Here is a 24,555-nt window from a genome sequence, read left to right on the forward strand (position 1 = left end):
ATGAACCTTGACATCTGGGAGGTGGTTCGAGTGAGTGAAAGCATAAGAGGATTTCCCTGATGTTGTCTTTGCTTTGGTTGGAGCCTGAGGTCAATCACACGTGTAAAGTTCTAATCCTCATGCAGGTGTGCTTTTCCTTATGTTGCTGATACTCAGCATTGAAGTCTAGGATTCTTTTCATTAGGAAATTTTTTTCACAAATAGTGTTTTCTACCAAAGGGAACCAACTTGCTCCAGACAGAACAGCATTGAGAAAAGCACAAGAAGGACATTTTTTCATAGGAAATCACACAATGAAATGTTTCCTGGGCAGATGAGCCACAGTTGGAAGTGGTTGAGAGGACAGACTAGTCAAGGCCCCACACAATACAATGGGGGAGGCTGTAGCATCAGCTATTATCAGAGGGCCATGAACACTTAGTGTACCAATGGAAGCCTTGGACTTAAAACCATCAAGAGATAATTTCCTCTACATTTCTTGGGGGAAAATGGAAACACTTTCATGCTTATAAATACCGTTTACTTTGTAGGCAAAACTCAAAATATGAATAGAAATCTGAGTAACTAAATGACTGTACAATCAGGAAGCCTGGAACAACCTCTACTAGACAAAAGTACCATAAAAATTTATTTTCTTTCCCTGACTATAACGTTAAGAAGAAATCAAGAAAAATGCTCTATATAACAATGGATAAATTTAGGAGCAAGAGCCATTGGAAAGAGGCTACCTCTAACTTCGCTTATGTTTAAAATCTTGTTGACAATCACTAAATTTGATACAATTGTACTACAAAAATGTATTCTTTACTGAGACAGATGAGGTAAATGGGTCATTTTCTTAACAGTACAGTCAAAACATAAGTACTTAAGAGACGTTCAATTCAGTTCCTGGCTCAAGAGCTTACAGACTAGTTTTAGCCTCAGAAACCAGCAAGTAAATAAAGAACTGTAGAGAGTACGGCAAGTGCTGCAGCAGCAGCTGGAAGCACAGAGAGAACACAGGAGAGGAACACCTAACAAAGCACAGGTTCTGACAGGGGAGACTTTGACAGGAGATGATAGCTGGGTTGAGTCTTGAAGGTAAATAACGTAGAAAGGAGGGAGAAGGGGAAAGGGTAGTGGAGGTGAGATGGGGGAGGAGTTCTAGATGAGCAATGGCCGTGTACAAAGAGAAGAAAGTGTTGCTTGTTTGGTAATGTCATATGGTTAGAACATAAAGTTTTTGTGAGGGGATGGCAAGAGATTTGGCTGAAAAAGTAGGCAGGACTAAAGCCATGAAGGACATGAAAGTGTCAAGCTAAGGAGTGTGAACATCAGTCCTTAAAGTTACAGGAAGCCACTAAGGGAAATAAACAGAGAAATAACATGATCAGATAAGCAATTTGGAAAGAATGTATTAGTAGCAGCATAGTGTCAGAGTATAATTTCCAAAAAGTTTAAAAAATGAGCCTCATATTAATATAGAATGAACACTGGTCAATGATTGTATTTAATTCATTAAATAATGAGGGAACCGGTAATTTAGGTAAGCTGGTTCTGAGAATGGGGGTTTACATAGGCCGTAAGGAGAGGAATCAAAATGAGTTTCTTATTCTTTTAAGTTAGAGATAGCTCTCATTAGTGTTAGAGCAATAAAAGCTTGGGATTACCTCTGTTAGGGACAAAACTGTTGGCATCTCTACCTGGCAAAAATCTACAAGTTAACATGTAACTGCATAGGGTGTGAGCCCTTACCTTACAAATTCCAATAATAATAATAATTTTTAAAAAAACAACTCCAATGGTGGTACATTCTGTAATGAAATAATTACTGGGTAGACCTGTTAAATAACACATCACATCAAAAGGATCTACTGCACAGCCTTGGCCTTATTTCCAAGCACTGTATACTTTTTCTTTACAGTAGAAGGAAGAGGAGACAAGATGGAAGTTTAGGAAAAAAAAAAAAACACAGGCAAAAGCCAATGTAATGATTCTAGGAAAAGATGGACGATGTTAAGTATAAACTAAGGCAATAGCAGTGGGATGAAGAGCTAGAGAAAGGGTTTGAGCAACTTTAAGAGAATAGAGTAAATATGACTTGGCTGTTAATAGAATGTGGATGCTAAGGGAAAGAAAAAATCCATGGATGATTCTCAGGTATTTTGGCTTGTGTGATTGAACAAAAGTATTATTCTTCCAGGCAGGAGTAGAGAAGGGAGGTAGTTGGAGGAGGTGAGGGGAATCGTGTAAGGGCGGGGGAGAAAGGCTGAGATCTGTCTGGAGAGTGTTAATATGAAGGGATAATCCACCTATAAGGGGATCTCCAGCATGTGAGCCTGGTCTCAGAAGACCAAGTTGGAGATACAGACAGAAGAGTTATTTGCACACAGGTAGCCGAGTGCACATTTCACTTACGCAAATCCAACTACACATCTTTGGTAAAACAAAGGAAAAACAGAAGGGATAGAGAAAATCAATAGTCACAATGATACAATGGTTTTTCCCACCATTCCTCTCACACAGACTACTTCCCAAAATGAACACAAGAGGAGAGGCAATATTCTTAGCGAGTTTCCATTTCCCCTGTCTAAACATTCCCTCCTGCTGAGCGTTGGTCTCCTATTTAAAGATACTGTGCCTTTTTTTTTTTTTTTTGACATTTTTGGTTCTAAACCCAAGTCAAATACATATAACCTGGTGCTAAGCTGAAATTCAATAATCTCAACACTGAAGGAAAAACTATGAGGCCTTATGGAACACAATGTTGTACTGTGTTCATAGACCATTAAAAGGATCTCTAAGGCTAAGTTATATTACACCTTACACTTGAGTTCAGAACCTTCCCTTTCATTTCCAACCCCAAAACTCCATGTCTCAAAATGTGACCTCATTATAGGTAAAGCCGAGTGTCTCAACTATGTCACCAAAGCAAATTGGAAAAAGAGAGGAGGATAGAGTCTAGGATGTAACCCCAGAGAACGCTGACCTCTAAGTAGGGCCCAGACAAACAAAGATCTTGAAAGAAACTGAGAGCTGGCCAGCGAGGTAAGAGGAAGTAAAATTAGAAGAGGATAGAAGTTAAAGACATTGTGGGATGAATTGGAAGATTGGGATTGCCATATATACATTACTAATAAGAAAAAAAATATCAAATTGTAGACTTTGGATATATGCAGTTTATCATATGTCAATTGTATGTCAATAAAAGTTCTTACAGAAAAAAAAAAGTTAAAGAAATTTTAAGAAAGGTTTGGTCTGTAACTTCAAATAACCACTGGGTAAGATAAAGGTAGAAAAATATCCATTAGGTTTAGTAATAAGAAACTGTTGACCTCAGCACCAGATCTTATGGAAAGGTAGAGGGGCAGAAGCCAGGTTGTAGCCCTTAAGGAGTGAGGAGGAGATAGGGAAGAAGAAACAGCAAGTGAAACCTACAGCCTTTTTTCCAGGAAGAGTAACTATGAAGGGAAGGAGGGAATTTGAAGAGGGTCACTACATATAACTGCTCAGGTTGCGTAATGGTCAGTCCCAGGGGACCCGGTCACCATGCTGATTCTGTGAACGCTCCCCACCGGGCACGTGCAGTTCAAAATAGGATGTGGTGGCCCGTTTTGAGAGGGACATTGGGTTGAGGAAGAGTTGTTTGTTCATTTGTTCAGTATTTTAAAATTAACTTATTTATACATTGGGGGGAAAGAGGTATCAGAGAGGAGGAAGTTGTGGTGATGTGTGCTGGCAAATGTGTGTGTGACAGAGCGGGAGGGAGGGAGGGAGCAGGGAGAGAGAGAGAAAGAGAGAGAAAGAGAGAGAAAGAGAGAGAAAGAGAGAGAGGGAGAGGAGGGACAGTTGAGAGCATGTGCTTTCTTAATAGGCAGGAGGGGGTTTAATAAGAACACACTGGAGTATTTAATCTTGGATAGAATGAAGAACATTACTTACAGTGAAATGGAGGGAAGAGTGAGAGAAGATCATTTGATGGTGGTACAAGTTGGGGATTTATCAGGAGTTCAGTGGGGTGTGTGTGTGTGTGTGAGAGAGAGAGAGAGAGAGAGAGAGAGAGAGAGAGAGAGAAAAGTAGGAGAAAAATGCCTTTACTGAGAGTAAGGGGATGGGGAAAGGGAATTACTTTTAGCCAAATGATGGGGAATGATGGGAAGAGAGCTTGAAGTTTGGACTAGCCACTGAAGACAATGAGACAGTGGATTACTCAGCACCCAAAAAGATTACTGTGGTCTAGAGTGGCCAGCTGATATAGGTGACCACGATTTTGTAGTGGAAACAACCCTTGGCAAACTTGAAGGAAAACCCCTGAACAAGTAACAAGGAGTAAACGATGGAAAGATTTCATTTAAGCCTTTTTTTATTTCGCATTAAAAAGAGAGACGGAGAGAGAGATGAATAGGGTTTGTAATCTACTCAAGAGGCAAAATAGCGTAGGAAAAAAATTGTAGTCATTCTTCAAGTGTGTCCACATGCAGACTATTAAACAGTCAACTATAAAACTAAAAGAGATGATGTTACATAGACATCAAGTACACAGGACCACCCCTAGGGTGTGTGGGGCCATAATCAAATATATCTTTACCCAGTTCCCTGACTATAAATATAATTTGATTTAAAAACTGCATTACAAAATTTATGGGCCAATCTGAGGAATAGTGATTTATCAATGAAGATCTAAAATAGCTGATGAAAAGACATGAAGAATTTGTTTATTGTCCAATCAGTGCAGATGAATATTCTTCATAGAGTCCAGGTACCATCTCTTCTTGTTCTTTGGTGTCAAATGAGTTGTTCCTGGTTAATTTCATGTGTCCCAGAGCTGGAAAGAGGTAGCAACACTGTTACTACTCACAATGCCATGGCTCTTTGGAACCTGCCTGAATTTAAACAATGTGGATTTCTTACTTTGTGCAGTTCCCTAATACCATTTACCTTCTTTAATGCTGGTTATACCATTACTTGTGAGGCTGCACCAGCTATCATGCCACATGTGAATACTGGCTGCCAATCACCCTTTCACAGCCCAGGGTTGTCCTGGGCTTCTGTGATGACCGCAAACATGAGTCCAGAGTAAGAAAAAAAAAAAAGTGAACAGTAATTTGTTTTCTAGTCATGTTAAATTTACTGATAGAAATTTTATAGTGAAGGCATAGAGAAACATCTTCTGATCCTGTCTTCTCTTACACCCATTAGGCCTAATCACTGCATTCCTAGAATGTGATGTCTTTGAAGAGAAGGCACCATTGCCTTCCAAACACTTCACCTGCAGGGACGATAATTGAGGGGCCCAGGGGTGGAGCCAGAAGATGGATCGCATTGGCTTAGACTCAGTCTTTTATCTCGAAAGGCTTAAGACCCCCCCTGGGACAGCATGGCTGTCATCGATCAGAAAGATTCATTAGTATTGCAGAGCAATAGCCTTTAAAAATCCCTGGAGGAGACAGGCAAGGCCACCCCTGGGGACTGACACATGGCCCGGAGCCTGGTAGAGTGGGGTGACAGTAATGAGAGGAGGAGGGTGTGCCAAGGAGAACAGGATGCCCACTGCCACCCTGCCACCCTTGGGTACTTGCACTGGGAGTGACTCCGCAGCGGGAACACACATGGGGGAGAGTCAGAGCATGGCCGATATACACGGCTCAAGCCCAAGTCAGCGAGGGCCACCAGTAACTCAAAGCCCCGACCCTGTCCGTAGTCCTACATGAGTGAGAATCTCCCCAAACCAGCATGTCCACATCATTCTAGTGGCCCTGCCACCCTACAAAAGAAATAGCAAAAGAAATATCTTGCTGGCAATGGGAGTGATCTGTCGCCAGGTCACCCCTGCAACTGAGTCCTGGCACCAGACCCCAGGCTCCACTTCATAGGCATGAGTTGCAAAGCTTCACCGGGCTTCTGGTCAACCTGGTGGGGAAGATGGGGTGAGGTGGTAAAGGGTCAGAGATTGCCCTAAAGGAGAAATGCACCTTTGGGAAAAACAGGTACCTAGGACCATGTGGGCCCTGGTCAGAGCTGGGTACTTTGCCCAGACAGTATTGCCAGCTGCAATGATCCTAGTCTCTGGAGGAAGTCTTAAAAACTTTTGAGGAAGGCACTTCCAACCTTTGGGACTCATGTGGGATCTCGTCTGGGCTCAGGTGCAGGAAGGCACTGCACATCTCAGTCCTCTCAAGCACTGGAGAAGGACCTACAAAATTCCAAGGAAGGAACTCGAAAGCTGGCACCCAGGACAGAGACCCAGAATGTCTAGCCTAAGGGAGGCACAGCATGTACTTTATGAAAAGAAACTATTATATTTTTAAAGTTCCACATAAGCTCCTCTCTGATACCACCTCTCTCTCTCCATACTCAGAGATAAACAATGCTCTAAAAGTTTCCTTTGTTTTCTTTATGGTTTTACCACATATATTTGTATTATTTTTTTTTAAAAAGATAGTTTGGTTTTTCATTATTTGAACCTCACATAAATAGAACAAACTTGTATATAGTCTTGCTTCTTCATTGAATCCATGGATCAATTAGGAGAAAATAAAAATATTTATAATATTGCCTTCCAATCCATGCAAATGATTGATCTCTTCATTTGTCTTATTTAATCTTAAATAAAACTTTACACTTTTATCCATAAAAGTTTTGTACTTATTTTGCTAGATTTATTCCTAGGTACTTGATATTGTTAATGCTGTTTAAGTGGTATATTTTAATTTTATACTTTCAAATTACAGTGTTGGTAGTGGATAAAATTGCAATTGATTTTTGTCCATTGATTTTGTAATCAATAATATGGCTAAAAATTTTTAATTCTCATATTTTGTATTGTGTGGTTTTATATGTAAATGATCATATATCATCTGCAAATAATGAGAGTTTTGTTCCTTTCTAGCCACACACATACTTCATTTCTTTTTATTCTTGTTTTATTGAACTAGCTAGGTTCTCAGTATAGTGTCAAATGGAAGTAGTAATAGTAGTATTGTCTTTTTCCTAATCTTATAGGGAATATTTCCAATTATTAAGTATGATGCTTGCTGTATATTATGGCAGATATCTTTAACAGATTAAGGAAGTTTCCTTTTATGCCTAGTTTTAACAGATTAAGAAAGTTTCCTTCTAATCTTAGTTTAAGAATTGTTAATAGCCAAGATAGAGAAAAAATGTAAGTGTTCATCAATGGATGACTGGATAAAGAAAATGTGGTGTATATATATATACAATGGAATATTATTCAGCCATTTGTGACAACATGGATGGACCTTGATGGCATTACGATAACTGAAAAATGAAATGTCAGACAAGGACAAATACCATACCATATGATCTCATTTATATATGGAATCTAAAATTTAAAAAAAAAAAGAGTTCACAGATATAAAGAACAGATTGGTTGTTGCCAGAGGCAGGGGTGGGGTGAGGGCAAAATGGGTAAAGGGAGTCAGAAGGTACTAACTTCTGGTTACAAAATAAATAAGTCATGGGGCTGTAACGTACAGTATGGTGACTATAGTTAATAATACTATATAGCATATTTGAAAGTTGCTAAGAGAGTAAATCAAAAGTTCTCAACATAATAATTGTGTAACTATGTATGGTGATGGAGGTTAACTAGACTTATTGTGATGGTCATTTTGCAATATATACAAATATCAAATTATTATGTTATGCACCTGAAACTAATAAAATATATGTCAATTATACCTCAATTTTAAAAAATCATCAAGAAACCGGAGTTTTATCATTTTTTGCATCTCTTGAGATGATCATATTATGGTGGGTTTTTTCTTTTTTTTTTGCTTTTAACATTAATTTATATCATTAACTGATTATCCAGTGGTAATACAACTTTGCCTTCCTAGAGTAAATCCCCCCTGGTCATGATTTATTAATTTTCTATACACTTCAGGGTTTGGTTTGCTAATATTTTACCTGAATTTTTTGCATCTGTGTTCATAAGTGAGATTGATCTAAATTATCAGTTATGTTAACTTTATAAAACAAGCTAAGGAGTGTTTCCTCTTTTTTGTCTTTGGAATAGTTTGTGAAAGATTGGAATTATTTGTCTCCTGAATATTTGTTAGAACTCACCAGTGAAACTATCTGGTCTCAAGGAACTACTGCAGATTGGAGGAGATTCCTGCTTGTATCCTGGATGGAAGAAAAAAAAAAAGGACATTAACGGGAAAACTTGTGATATTCAAACATAGTCTGAAGATAAATTAATACTACTCTATCAAAGTGTACTTACCTTTGATTAGTTGTATTAAGATTATGCAAAATGTTAACAACAGGGGAAGCTGGGAGAAAGGTGTATGGGTACTTTCAGTACTATTTTTGGAACATTTCAGTAATTCTAAAGTATTTCAAAATAAAAAGTTGGGGGTTTTTTGTTTTGTTTAAGTGGAGAGGGAAGAGTTTGAATGAAAAGGAAAGGCAAATGCAGACAATCATTGAAGCTGAGTGGTGGGTACAGAGGAGCTTGTTTCATGATTCTCGCTACTCTTTTTGTATGATTGAAAATTATTACCAAAAATAAATTTTTTAAAGGAAAATAACCACAACAACAAAAAATTTATCTGGTCTGGGTTTTTACTTTATGGGACAATTTTAAACAACCAATTTATTTTCTTTAAATCTTTTTGGACTATTATTTTCTATTTCCTCTTGAAGAACTTTTGATAGGTTATATTTTTCTAGGAATTTATCCATTTCTCTAAATTTTCCAATTCATAGCCTTAAAGTTGTTAATAATCCTCCTTATTAATCATTTAATTATATGCATCAACCGTAATCTCTTTTGTTTTAATATTTTTCTGTAAGAGGCTTTTCAAAGAATTTCAGGCCTTGTTAATTTCCTTTTATTTTTTTTTCTATTTCATTGATTTCTGCTGTTTATTATTTCCACACTTTTATTTACTTTTATTTCATTACTGTTTTTCTAACTTCTTAGCTCATTGTTAACCTTTCATGTTTCCTAACAAAAGCATTTAAGGATGTAATTTCTCACTAGATTTTACTTTATCTACATTGAATACATCCTGATTTATAGTATTTTTGTTGCCACATATTTTCTAATTTCTATCATAATTTCCTCCTTGGCCCACAAGTTATTTAGAAGAGGGTATCTTAATTTTCCATATATGGGCTTTTTCTAGTTATCCTTTTGTTATTGATTTCTAATGTAATTGCATTATAGTCATAAACTGTGGTCTGTATGATTTCAATCTTTTGAAAATTGTTGATATTTGCTTTATAACTCAGCATGTGGTCAATTTTCAAAAATGCTCCATGTTAGTTGAGAAGAATATGAATCCAATAGTTGTTAGGTACAGTGTTATCAATGCTTATTCAATCAGAGCCGGCTTATTAATTGTGGTGTTCTAATCTTCTGTCTCCTTACTGATTTTGTCAGCTTGATCTAAGTACTTACAAGTTTAGAGAATTCTTACATCTTCTTGGAGAACTGAACCTTTTATCCTTATGAAATGATTGTCTTTAAAGTTTTCTGTCTTAAGGACTATTTTGTCTGGTACTAACATAGCAACACCAACTTTCTTGTGGTTAGTGTCTGCATGGTATAATTTTTTTCACACTCTTATTCTCAATTTTTTTGAATACTTATGTTTTAAACATGACAAATAAACAGAATATAGCTGAACTCTTTAAAACAGAATATATATGTATTTACACACAAACACACATACACACACACCATCTGTAAATCTTTGCCCCATATGTTGGGCATTCAGTCTATTTTTGCTTATTTTAACTCCTGAAATATGTAAATTTATTTCTACTGTCTTATTTTGTGCTTTTTAATGTGTCTTAAACCTTCAATATTTCTTTTTTCTCTGTTTTCATATACTTTTATATTGAATATTTTTCTCTTCCCACTTTTTGCCTGTTTAATTAAGAAGTTATACACCCTTTTGGTGGTTATTCTAGAAATTTTAACTTGGATATTTAGTATCTTTACCATTCTTCCAAACAATAGAATGGACAGAACACATGAACTCTGATCATTCCTCTCCCAATTTACCTGCTATTCATGGTTGTGTATTTTATTTCTAGCTAGCTTTTAAAAATCTCTTAAGAGATTTTTAGTATTGTTGTTCCCTTTAGCCCATATTCATTTACAATTAAACACGTATTTGGCACTTTCCTTGTTTCTCATTTCTTTATTCACATCTACCTTCCATCTGTGTTCACTTTCTTCAGGAAGAAAGTAAGCGCAGCCTTTAGAATTACCTTTTGAGGGTCTAACTGGTGGCAAACTCTCAGTTTTTGTTTGCTTGTTTGAAGATGTCTGATTTTTTCCATTGTTTTTGAAAGATAATACACAAATTTAGGTTGACAGTAATTTTAGTACCTTGGCTTCCGTGGTTGTTAGGTTTAACTGTTGTCTTGTTGAAAGTAATCCGTCTTTACTTTCTTTGGCTGCTTTTACGTTTTTCCTCTTTGTTTATGGTATTCTGCATTTCTACTGGAATGTGCCTAAGTGTAAATTTCCTTTTATTTATCCTTATTGGGATTGTTGGGCTTTTTGAATCTGTGGTTTGTCATTTGGAAATTCTCAGTCCTTATTCCTTCAATTATTGCTTTCACTCCTTCCTTCCTCTACTGTCTGCCTGGAATTCTAATTAGATAATTGTTATATTTCTTACAATATCTCTGTGATTTATAACCACTCTTTTATGTTTCTATCTCTTTGGGCTACATTATGTAAAATTTTCCAGATCTATCTTTCTTAATCTATTCTTCAGCTGTGGTTATTCTGGTATTAAATCCATCCATTGTGTTTTTAATTTCAAATATTATATTTTAAACTTCTAGTAGTTCTTTTGAGTCTTTTTCAAATCTGGCGGGTCATGTTTTATGTATATTTTCAATTCCTTCTCTTATTTCTTTTTTTTCCTTCTCTTATTTCTTAAAATACATGTAACATACTTATTTTATATGCTGTGCCTGGTAATTCCAATGGCTGATGCTTTGCAGTCTGATTCTGTTGTTGGTTGCTTCTGCTGGCCCTTGTTCATGATGCATTATTTCCTTTTGTATTTTGTGATTTTTGACCATGAGCTCATATTTCTTTAGAACTTATTGATGGGAATTCTTTAAGGCCTGTATTAAAAATGGGTACCCCCAGAACAGATTTGTATTTGCTACTGCTAAACACCTGGGAACTACATGTTGAGGTTTACTTTAAACTTAATTCTTGATTTGAGTTTTTTTTAGACTCCCAGGTATAGTGTGAATTTGGGCTGCAAATCTCTGTGTTGGCTGTGTTACAAATCCTCCGGGAATGTTTTTTTTCTCTCCTTCCATTTAGAGTCATCCTCAAGGCAAGCGATTTTCCTTGCAATTTTCTGGGGGTAGAGGAAAGGCGGTAGATTTACATGTGGTTCATCCTTACACAAAAAGAGTACTCCTTTGGGGACCCAGGTTTAAGCAGTGGTGGATGGGTCTATACATAGACTTTTTTTTTTTTTTTTTGGACACACGAGCTTAGTTGCTCCGTGGCATGTGGGATCTTCCTGGAGCAGGGATCAAACCCATGTCCTCTGCACTGGCAGGCAGATTCTTAACCACTGTACCACCTAGGAAGCCCCTAGACGTCTAACTTTGTGCACACCTTAACCAATGAGTTCACTCATTTGGCAAATGCCCTCAAGGCAAAAGACTCTCTAGGTTTTTGCTTATTTCCTGGGTTACCACTTAGCATTTCATTCTTGGCCTCTAAGTGTTTCTTACTTTGCTGCCAGCATAAAATGCATTTCAAAAGATTAAAAAATACTTTGTCAACTATTTTTAGTTGCTTTCAATGAGAGGATTTTTCTGGATATCTAGTCTATCATATTGCCAGAAATGGAAGTCCACCTGCCTCTGCCTGAGGGTTGAGAGTTGACCTCAAGGGTTCTTTCCTGGGTCCTCCTCTGTTCTTATTTTACATACCCTCTCTCCCTAGACAATTTTATTCATTTCCACTACTTTGTTACTCCTTACCAATTATTCCCTGAGTTAAACCTCTGTATTAGTTTCCTACGGCCGCTGAAACAACTTTACCACAAATTTCGTGTGAAACAGCACATTTATTTTCTTACAGTTCTGGAATCCAGAAGTCTGAAATAAATTTCACTAGGATAAAAGTCAAGATGTCATCAGGGTTAATTTCCCTTGGAGGCTGTAGGAGAGAAGTCTTTCCTTGCTTCTTCCAGCTTCTGGGAGGCTTCCTGCACTCCTTGGTTTATGACTTCTCCCTTGCCCCCTCCAGCATCTTACTTCCATCATCACATTTCCTGTTTCCTATTCTGTAGTCAAATCTCCCTCTGCTTCCTTAGTATAAGGACACTTGTGATTACATTTAGGGTCCACGTATATACTCCAGGATAACCTTCCTATCTCAAGATTCCTAACCTAATCACATCTGCAAAGTCACTTTTGCCATATAGCGTGACATTCACAGATTCTAAAAAGTAGAATCTACATAACATTGGGGACCATTATTCAGCCTACCACAACTTCTAATCCTGATCTTCAGACTCAAATTTTCAGTTTCCTTTTAAATATCTATTACACATCCCCTCGGCATTTCAAACTCATTTTATCTAAACTGAATTATATTCACCAGCTCAGCTAATGACATCATCATCCTTCTAAGCATCCAGTTTCAAAGTTGGTATACATTGCTTCTTCTTCACCCTTTACATCCAATTGGTCACTGAACTCCTGTCTAAATCTACCTCTAAAACGTCTCTCAGGACTTCCCTGGTGGTCCAGTGGTTAAGAATCTGCCTTCCAATGTAGGGGACCTGCGTTCAATCCCTGGTGGGGGAACTAAGATTCCAAATGCCACAGGGCAACTAAGCCTGCATGCCGCAACTACTGAGCCCATGCACCACAACTAAAGAGAGAAGCCCATGCACCACAACAAAGATCTCATGTGCTGCAACTAGAACCTGATGCAGCCAAAAATAAAATTTAAAAAAAAAAGTCTCTCAAACCCAGTCCTTTTCTTTATCCCAACTGTCACTACTTTTCAGACCTTGTTATCTATTAAAATCTCCTTAATGGTTCTACCTTTGTCTACTGATTAAAATCCAAATCATTCAAGGCCCTTTGCAATCTGGCCACAATGTGTGAGGCCAGCCTCATTGCTGCCATGCCCTACAAGTACCACTGTGTTCCAACCACCCAAACGATAGCCTGTTTTCTGAGCAAGCCATTCTGCTCCTGCCTCAGGACCTTTATACATTCTGTTCCTTCTGTCTTGTGAAAGGATTTCAATCTAAAACAGAACTGGAGAATCTCACACATGTGCTCTCAGGAAAATGAAACTTCAGGATTGAGAGACTGATTTCTTGTAAATGCATGATTTACAGGAAATTGAGTTATCCCTCAACCAATGAACATCTGCCAAGAACCTGTTCCCATTCTCAAGCTAAAGAACTTGCTACTTGGACTTTAGCTAAACTCCTTGGTCTTTTGAATTCCTTGACCATAAATATGGCCCTAAACCCTCAATGGACTCGCCCGTAGCTTGCTACAGTTTGCATGTCCCAAATTTCAGTTCTTCTACTATTCCCAAATAAAGTCAGTTTTTGATGATTCAAGCTTGCCACAGTTTACCTCTTTTATTTAGGTTGACGGCCTGGAAAATCTTTTCTTATCACCAACTTAAAAAATTCTTTCCAATCCTTTAGGAACCAGGTGAACTCTTAATTTTTCTAAGTACTGTAGGAGTCTACTACACAGTTAGGATTAAGGCTCTGTTAACACTTTAGGTATTGATTCAATTATTTAACAATATTTATTGAGAGTCAAATATGTTGAGGACACTATGGGAAGCAGTGGGTGTATAAAATGGTGAATAAGGTATAAATAGATCTTTTCTTTACAGGGTTTATAGTCTCCAGGGCTCACTGTCTTGGGATATGGACAAACAAACAGGCAATTATGATATCACATAAGCACTCTGCTAGTAAAAGCATAAGATGATGTAGGAATAGACAGGAGGGGAAACAAGTCCAGATTTGGAGGATCATCAAGAGATGACAACTAATCTGAGTAAAAATTGATGAGGGCAAGGGGGATTAGGGAGAGAAAGCGAGCCATCGTGAAGATAGCATTCTACAGTCTGAACATTCGCATCCACCCCCATCCACCCAAATTCATGTGTTGAAATCTTAACCCCCAAAGGTGATGGTATTAGTAGGTGGGGACTTCGGGAGGTGATTAGGTCATGAGGGTGGAGCCCTCAAGGACAGGATTAGTGTTTTTATAAAAAGAGACCCCACAGAACTCCCTAGCCTCTTCCACCACATGAGGATACAAGGAGAAGTCTATGACCCTCACCTGACCATGCTGGCACACTGACCTCAGCCTGCCATCCTCTAGAACTGTGAGCAATACATTTCTGTTGTTTATAAGCCACCAGCCTGTGGGATTTTGTTAGAGCAGCCTGCACAAAGTAAGACACAGCATGTTTGAAAATTTAGATATAAAGAAAACACAGTGTGCCCACAGAGCTGGGAAAAGGTCAGCAAAGCTGGAACATAGACAATGGGGTGGGGCTTGTCAAAAGGTGAAGATGGTGTATGAGCAGGAGTCAGATTATACAGGGCCCTGAAGGCCATGTTCAGAACTTAGGTCTTTATTCTAAGAGTAAAGGAGAGCCACTGAAGAGTTTTAAGCAAATGAGTGACATAAGCCAATGAATATTTTAGAAGATTATTCTGGTCGCAGCAAGGGTAAGAGATGTAAATAGGGCAAAAATATCAATTAGGAGGTTACTGTAGAAAGCCAAGTGAGAGCTCACGCATAGCTAAGCTACAGCAGTGGCAATGTGGGTGAACGCAATCAGATGGATTTGGATTATGTAGGACATTATGAAGAAGAGAGTCAAAGATGCCGCTCAGGTGACTGATTTAAGCTGCTGAGAGGATGATGGGGCCAGTCCCTAAGAAAGGGAGACAGAAAGAGGGACAGCCATCAGTTTCAGAATGTTGTGGAGCAAAGCTTTTGTGCCCTGCTTTCTACCCCATTGGCTCATCTCTGATTTCCATGCAGCTGTGGGGAACAGGTCCCTACACTCTGAGTTTCCTACCTATGCTTTTCTGCCATACAGCTTTCCCCAGAGCTGGGAAAATTCATTCAACCTGGCAAAGGTACAGCCTGGGAATGCCTCAAGTTACCATTTCCTGCAGGCAATCTTCAGCCAATGGATGCTAGCAGCTGGTGGACAGTGCTCCAGCCTCCCTTCCTTCAGAGAGACAATTCACAAAGTCACAAGTCACAAGGATAGTGATGACCAGTCTATAGATTACACAGTGATTACAGTGATTACAGCCAGCAATATGTGCTTTACAGACTTTTGCTCCTTCTTTATCTTAGTATTCTTGCTCCCTCATTCCTGCTTCCTGGAATTATCTTTCCAAATAAACTTCATGCATCTAAGCCCTTGTCCTAGGCTCTGTCTGAGGGAGGGAGGTCCAAACTGAGGTAAATTTCTGGAGGACTTCAAAGTGAAGACCTTAGACCTTCAGGAGAAGAAATTTTGAAGTAGAAGCATAAATCTGGGTTTTCTTTCCAATAAAGACTGAAAACATAGAAGGAGATGAAATCATCCAATGAGAGGAGAAAAGGGCTTATAAGGGAAACCTGAGGGACAGTAACATTTTAGGCACTGGCAGAAGAAGAGACAAGAGGCTGACAAAGAGCTGACCTGAGAGATAGGAGAAGAACCAAGAGTGTTAGCAGATGTGGAAGTCCAAGGAAAAGAAAGATTCAAGAAAGAGGGAATGAATGGTAGTGTGAAATGCTACTGAGAAGTCAACGAAAGTATATATAAGTAGCCATCAAATTTAGCAAATAGAGTTCGTTTGTGACTTGGTGAGAAAACAACTCTAAAAGCACAATGAGGCTGAAATTAGGATACAAAGAGTTGAGTGTTTTGGGGAGAAGTGAGAATATGAAGAGAGTGAATATGGGAAACTCTTTTAGAAAGTTTGGTTTTAAGGGGGAGAAGAAAGATGAGAAGATGGCTGGTTGAATGAGGTGTGTGTGTGTGTGTGTGTGTGTGTGTGTGTGTGTGTGTTTTAAGATGGGAGTTACTTGAGCCTGTTCAGACTGTTTAGCTCATAAGAAGATTGGCACAGAAAAAACGTTGAAGGTAGGGGAGAGTGAGGAACAATGAAGATAATGAATTTCTAAAAAGAAAGAAAGGGATGAATTCCAGGTAGGTAGTTCGATTCAGCCTGAGGGAAGGACTTGTTTTCCATTAAAATAACAACCTGGTTCCCAGCCTATTTCAAAGATGATACAGGCAGATAATTCCAAAACATGGCTGCATACTTCTTTTGCACTAGATTGACTTTATCTGATAAATTTTAATTGCATTTAACCATTGATAGCGCTTGATAATAAATATATATGTCCATCAACTAGTTTACTTGATGTTACCATAATATTAAGATTGTAGTCCCTCAGAGACTCTGAAAAACATGTGTTCCTCAGGTAAGGGAGAGAAAGGGAAGCATCATTAAACTTTAGTGACCTGGCATTATGTGACCTCATCTGCCTTTTTTAGGGGAAGTCAGCAAGTCATTTGCTGCTTTTGTGGTCTGTTCCTTATTTATAAACTGAGGCTCATATAATCAGTATTTATGACTTCATTTATTCCTGGATATTGGTCACAAGTTGAGCTTCCATAAGTTAAACGTTTAATATCTATGAAGTTATAAATGAAGGTAGTGTTCCTGAAGGCCCATTTTATGCTGTAAAATACCAAAATCATTCATGGAAAGACAAATACATGATTTTACATTGATTTTCTAAGTTTGTAAAGAAAACATCAAAGTTTTAGATCCTCTTGGAGAATTCTTTTTATCACCTGGTTGAGACCTCTTAAAAATGCCAGTCCAAAGAAGTTCTAACTAAAGAAATTTTATTTTTCTGGTAAATCTCCCTGAAGCAAGAAAATGCTTGAGTGCTCTAAAGACCTTCAAACTGTGATCAAAATTAGGGCCATCTGTCCAAAAACTATCATTGAAGATTCAGAGGGTAGAAATTTCTTTGAATGTGAAAGTTTTCCTTATTGCTGTGTTCTCTTCCTTTTCTTCTCCTCCTGCACCTCCCCATCCTCTTCCCATCTCTGTGCCTGATTTTATCATCATTGAACACCCAGAGCCCACAGTGGCCTTTGTCTTTAGCAGACTTTGTGGGTAAATTATCTGAAGCTATTCTACTGGTTCTTGTGGCTTTTTCCCTGAAGAGTTAATGTTTTGCCAACCGTCTTCTGAAAGTGATCCAACCAACTTTTGCTTGCAATAAAAACTTCTCCCTTTAATGTCTTGGGGTAGCTCTTTTTCAACATAAATGGACAAGGCCTTTGCAAGAACATTGCCTAATTCAGATGCATATGGATTTGCTCCATGCACACCTACATCCATGAAATCAAAGGTTGCTCTACTTTACTTATGGCACCAATTCACAGCTTCAGTTTTCCTGTCATTTATGATGAGAGTCACAGGCATTGCCTGGTGAGATTTGACCAATCCTGGGAGAGTCATATTTACAATAATAAAGGTCATAACAGCAAGGGTCTAAAGTGAAGCTATTGTGAGTCAGGAGCCATCTGTACTCTTCTATCAGTGTTTATTGTGAGGATTAAGAGCATAAAGTGCTTCAAAAACTGCAAAACCTTATACAAGCGGGAGGAATTATTGTAATCCAACCTGTATAATACATACAAAACCACACAAACCAAACAGCACTAATGCGTTGCTCATACAGGTCTGTGTAGTTAGAATATGAGGCATTTCTTTTCCCTAAAAATCACAGCCTTCTTCTTGCTAAGTTTAAGAAGGATTTTGGTCATCACAGAAAAGTAACACCCAGTGAACAATTCACCCGTGACTAGGAAAGGAGACATTCTTTCTCCAGCCTCCTTCCTGGTCCCCTCCATCCCCATATATCACCCCCAGTCTCTCTCCCTGGCCTCTTGAGGGGCTCACGGTCTGCCACTCAGAATGACATCTCTCGCCTTGGAGTTTTCAGGCTTGAAAAATTCTGACAGACACCCATGAAAGCACAAAACAGCACTGTACCATTCAGATCTGAACTTGCCTTCCACCTCAGTGACAGACTGCTAAATAAAAAAGTTTGTCCCTCCCCAGAGCTTTTAAAGGATAAGTGTTTCTTTTATTGAAGGACAAAAGGAAGAAAGAAAAACACAACCAACTTGTTATAAACCAAGCAATTTGAAATTCTAGTCACATTCTGGAAAAAGTCAAAAGGTCGGTTTTCCACAGACCACCCCCCACCCCCCCACTCCCGCCTTGTGTGACTTTTGGGAAGGCTTTAGGCAGCAGAATGCATGAGAAATTCAGTCTGGGTTTTGCTGTCCCACATACTCCTGTAGCACTGAAGTGCCCTATTGGCTCTGAGAAATGAAGCCTCAAAGCAATTGCCCAGCCCTTTTCCCCTGAAATTCCTAAAAATTAACATAACTTGGGGATGTTGGGTACACACATGTATTAATTCGATAATGTTGATTAAGTCCCAACCACACCCACACATGTTGTCCCTTTCTCTCAGCTGCCCACAATTTGCTTCTAGTCAGAACAGCAGCTACAATAACAACCACAGGAATTTTCGCTAGAATAAACATGATCAGTAGCCCTTGTAATTCTCCATGAAAGCTTAAAAAAGGAAAAATAAAAAAGAGTTACATGAAATATGTTTCCCTTGAGTCTACCATGATTCATTTCCATGCTTATTTCCAATGTTATTTACTTAAAAGATAGTTTATAGATCTTTTAAGTCTCCATCAAAGATTAAGCTGGGAGAAATGGACCTTTGGACCTGACCTTGGTATGGTGCTTCATAGTTTACAGGGCACTTCTATGTTCATGATTTCCTTTCATCTACACAACAACAACGGTTGGGTAGGTACTACTGTAGATGAAGTAATTGAATCTCAGAGAATTCAACTGGTACACCTAGGATGCTCAAAACCAGACCATCTGACTTTCTCCACCACCCCATGTTTCCTTAGGTAGATGAATACAAAGACAATAGGACACAAGAAATGATAATATAAGAAATCTTCAATTATAAAGAATACAGAAAAAGTTTAAAGTGAGAGGATCAAAAAAAAAATTAAAAAGACAATTCTGATTTTTCTGTACACAAACACATATATATCACTGTTTACAATTTTTTAAATGAAAATCTATTTTTCTTTTAAGGAGGTCGATGGTATTAATAAATTGGAAAAGTAAAAAAATTTTAACACGTGTTTCTATTGATTTATCTGTGGTGGTAACACTGGGGCTGCTCGTAGGCTATCTTCTCCCACATAATAATTATTATTTACTGATGGCAAAGCTCTGTGGATGTGACTAAAGTGCCAGTGACATAAAGAAAAGCCTGTTTAAATGATCTGCAAAGCAGGGCCACAGCTGTAACTTTGCCCTGGCAGAGCCTGTCAAGTAAATAGCATGATCTTTTCAAACACAGCCATATTATTTTCTTCCTAGCACTTGTAATTTGTTAAAACTCTCAGTGTGCATGCCTTTCTTCCTAATAACAATGGCAATTGGCCAATTTCTGTATTTATCTCTTGCACACACATTACTTCTACGTATATTTCATCTGGTTTCTATATTTTAAGAAATTATATATAGATATTGAAGAACATACCTAGCTGCAAATTTTAAACAGAATTTTGTGACTAGTATGGTATAAGCTATAATTCAGTGATGTAACACTGAAAAATGCCGAATAAAACAATTTTGTTTTAGATGCTATCAAAGTAGCCCAAGATCAACTGCTGGATCTGCTTAGAAGAAACACACACACACACACACACACACAACACCGTGATACTTCAAAACTGCTGATATTTGGTTTTGTAAGACATACTACATTTGATATTTATAGGCTTAGTCTTATTGCCAGAGCCCAAGAGCATCTGTCTGGGATCCCAGCCATTGTCTACCAACTTACTTGTACCTTGGTAGATATATGAATATCCAACAGCTTTCTAATTTAGAAACGATGGGTGGATTTTCAGCGACTTTGATTTTATTCATAACTTAAAGATTAGGTACTAAAACAGGAGCCACCTAACATCACTGCCAAGAAAATTAATCTTTAATATAAATTCCTTAAGGCATGACTTCTCTCTCTGCACAATTATACAGTCTCAGTTTCTGATGAAATCCTGAAAGTTATAGAAGCCAACCACTCTTTCCAAATAAGGTGGTACATAGGTTCAGAGGTGAGGTTCTGCAAACAGACTGCCTGGGCCTGTACTTGGGCTTTCATACTTACCATCTATGTGAGACCAGGTAGGTCTTTCGATTCTCTACACTTCTGTTTCATTTGTTATATGGGAATACAATAGAATGTCCCTCATTGGGTTGCCACAATCGAGATAGTGCATGGCTCAGTACACGTACACAGTGGGTGCTCAAGAAACCTGAGCTTTTTCATTCTTACAGCATTCCCGCCACATGGGCACTCAGCCTTTGGTTGAAAACCTTTAGTGGCAAAGCACTTTTCACCTCCTCAGGCATCCTTCTAACAGTTTTGAATCACTAACTCTTAAAAGTTCTGCCAGAACTTAAATCTCTCTTCCCTTTACCTCTTCGTGACCCTGACTGCACTTCCTTGGGCCTTTCGGGGAAAAAAAAAATCACTGTTATACACAATTTTTTCTTTAAAAGCTTAAAACAAGCTAATCTGTCTCTTTTTTTCCCTCCTGTGAGTCTTTTCCCCCATGTAAAAGATTTTCAAATATTTTCCTCATATGCCATGTTTTCAAGGTCCCCTCCTTGTCACCACCATGATTATTTCCCTACAAATCTCATTCGGTTTATGTCCACACAATAGTCTTAAAATGTGATACACACAGTTAATGAAATAGTCCAGGTGAGGACTAAGAAGTTAAAAGCATATGAAATTCTGATTCTGAATACTGATAGTTTTGTTTCTTCCTTTCCAACCTGTACACATTTTGTCTCTTTCTTTCTTTCTTTTTTTCATGCCTGGTTTAATGTTCAATAAATTGCAGGGAGTGAAGGGGGCAATAGTAGGTATCCTTGTCTCCTTGATTTTAAAAGGAAGCCCCACTATGTAAAGCAAATTTTGTCAGAACTTGTACTAAGGCTATTGGAAATTGAGGTGCAGTTACAAGAAGCATAGAGGTTTTCTGAGTTGTAATAGAGGTTAATGCCTGTGATGTTTGTATCAGACAGTCTGAATGAAAAACAAACTATTGAAGCTGTACTTTTTATACCTTGTTTCACTATGAAAATTGTCTGCTTTATCTTGAGGTTGAGGAAGATTGTTACACAGATTTCCCAACAATTGTTAAACTATTAGCCAATAAAACAGTCTCAACCACTTTTAAAGCAAACATACTCTGAAGCTTTGGCAGTATTATAGGACTATAGCTTTCCTGATTCTGGACCTTAAGCTTTTACTAATGAAGCCCAAGATCCCAATAGATTTTTGGCAGCCGAAGCACACTGATGCTGGCAACCTCAAAGCTTCCCCAACCCAAGGTTATATAATTGGTATTCTGAACCCAAGAGCTGGTCTTTATTCATATTAAATATTATATGACAGAAGATATAGGTAAACAGTTATATAATATGAGGATCTCTTTCTAAGACATGAAACGCGAGAACAATTAAAAACAATTAAATGATTATAGGACTTCCCTGGTGGCGCAGTTGTTAAGAATCCACCTGCCAATGCAGGGGACATGGGTTCGAGCCCTGGTCCGGGAAGATCCCACATGCCATGGAGCAACTAAGTCCACGTGCCACAGCTACTGAGCCTGTGCCCTAGAGCCCACGAGTCACAACTACTGAGCCCACGTGCCACAGCTATTGAAGCCCGTGAGCCTAGAGCCCGTGCTTTGCAACAAGAGAAGCCATCACAATGAGAAGCCTGCACACCACAATGAAGAGTAGGCCCCACTCACCGCAACTATGAAGACCCATTGCAGCCAAAAACATAATAAAGTTTTTTAAAAAAAAAGATTATAGACTTAACTTCTTAAAAGTGAAAGTCTTTTTGTCAAAAAAATAAACTTCATAAGCAAAAGAAAGATGACAAACTTGAAAGAAACATTTGCAGTATGTATTTCAAGAAGGATCAATGTACATAACATATAAGAAGCCCTTAAGAAACATTAAAAATACACTCTAGTTAAAAAATGAACAAAAGATATGAACATAGATGCTCCAAAACAAGAAATGCAAATAGTCAACACATGCATGAAACAAAGTTCAGGTTCACTAGCATTCAAAGAAAAGCAAAATAAAGCAAGACTCTCATTTGTGATGATAAAATGGCAGGAATTTTGAAAATCATAATATTCAGTGGTGAAGCAACAGAGAAATGAGCCAAGATTCTCATACATTGCTAGGAGTTTATCAGAAAGAAATAACTATAACATTTTTCTAAAAATATTGTCATAAGAATATTCATGGTAATCGTAAAGAAAAAAGGGGGAAACATATTCTAATTGTGTGAATAATAGTACAGTCATGCAATTGAGATATTATTTAATGATTTGAAAAACTGTTTGATTTTTAAGCAAAAGAAAAAAGTTTAGCAAATAGTATTACACCGGGCTTCCTAGGTGGTGCAGTGGTTGAGAGTCTGCCTGCCAATGCAGAGGTCACGGGATCGATCCCAGCTCCAGGAAGATCCCACATGCCACGGAGCAACTAAGCCCGTGTGCCCAAAAAAAAAAAAAAAAAAAAAAGAATTTATAAAAAAAAACAAAATAGTATTACACCATTTTTTGAGAGGAGATTGGTTAAATAAATTATGGTATATTAAAACAATATTACAAAATAATATTTAATGATTTGGAAATGTTTATGATTTCTAAGTGTTAAAATGTTTAGAAAATAGCATTAAATGGTTATCCTAATTATATTTTTCACCAAAAAAAAGACTGTAAAAAAAAGAGAATAATTTTCTCAATATTTGGCAATGAGCATATGTTATTCTTGAAATTTAAAAAAATTTAATATTATCTTTCTGGACACAGCCATTGTTCCATCTTGTAGGATCCTCCTAAACAAAGTGTTTTTCCTCAGTAAATTTGATAAGAATGTACTCAACAAAAGGGGTGATAAAAAGGTTGACTAGAACAAGGTCAAGGGGAGAACTTTATAGTAAAAGCAATAACAAAAGCAAAACTAAAAGCAAGGACAAAAAACCTCCCTCCAGACTGAAACAATTCTTTAATTAGTGTCCTTTGGGTATGAGCACTTAACAAGTTTCTAATTCACTGATTTACACTCACATTTAGTGAAAATTTCTCAGTCTTGTCCGTAAAGTATTACATGTCTTAATGAAGAAATTTGCTGAAGTTCAGATGTACATTCAGCCACATTTCCCTAGTACATTATTCTTTTGATTGCAAAGAAGACAGACTCATTTAGGTCACCTTAAGAAATTAGGGGTTTTGTAAGATGACACCAGTACCTAAAACTAAATAAATCCCAAGAATCAAGGCAGTTCTGAAGAAATGCTCCTTCCATTCTCTCTTTTATGATCTACATGGGGCCTCCCTCAAGTACTGGCTTCTGTTTCAAGATTTATTTGCTCTTCTTTTGAAATTGATTAACCAGTTTCTTCTATATTGTCCCACTCCAAATCACAGACAGAGCTAACCTGATTAGCCACCACTGTGAAAAGAGTAGCCCAACTCTGCTTCCCTGAGCAGAAGGCTATGGGCGAACCATTCTCATCTAGAAGTTTAACACTGCCATGGGAGGCACCGTGACTGATGTGTCTGCTCTTCCTAATTTGCTAATTCTGGCAAAGAATGACATGATATGTTCACAATAAACACATTCTGCCTAATAATCACAAATTTTACTTTTATATATACTCATAGACCAAAGCATGGGGAGAAAAAAGAGAAAATGGGAAGAAGCAATATTTGAATAAATAATGCCCAATAATTTTCTAAAAATCCAAAATATATCAGCCACAAGAAGGGCTATGAACCTCAAGAGATATGAATTTTTAAAAATTAGAAATTCATATCTAAACACATCATAGTCAAACACTGAAAACTAAAGATAAGTAAAATCTTCAAAGTAGCCAGAGAAAAAGACACGTCTACAAAAGAACAAGAATAAGACTAATAGTTGCCTTATCATCAGAAATAATGGAAAAAGTGGCAATGGTATGTCCGTCATCTTTAAAGATTCTGCCAACCTAGAATTCTACACCCAGTGAAATATCCTTTAAAAATGAAAGCAAAATAAAGACATTCCAGACCAAAAAAATCTGAGAGGATTTATTGCTAGAAAACTGATATTGAAAGGAAGAAGGAATATATCAATAATCCCAGAGAGAAGCATAGAAGTGCAAGAAGGAACAGAGAGCAATAGAGTAAAAGCCTGGGTAAATCTAAATGAATATTAACATAAGACAATAATAATAACACATTATGGGGTTTCAATAGTATGTAGAATTAAAATATGTGACAACATTAACACAAAAGGCAGTACAGGGGCAAGTCGAGTGTTCTAAAGT

Source organism: Hippopotamus amphibius, chromosome 7 (genome assembly GCF_030028045.1).
Source record: "Hippopotamus amphibius kiboko isolate mHipAmp2 chromosome 7, mHipAmp2.hap2, whole genome shotgun sequence".
NCBI lineage: Eukaryota > Metazoa > Chordata > Mammalia > Artiodactyla > Hippopotamidae > Hippopotamus > Hippopotamus amphibius.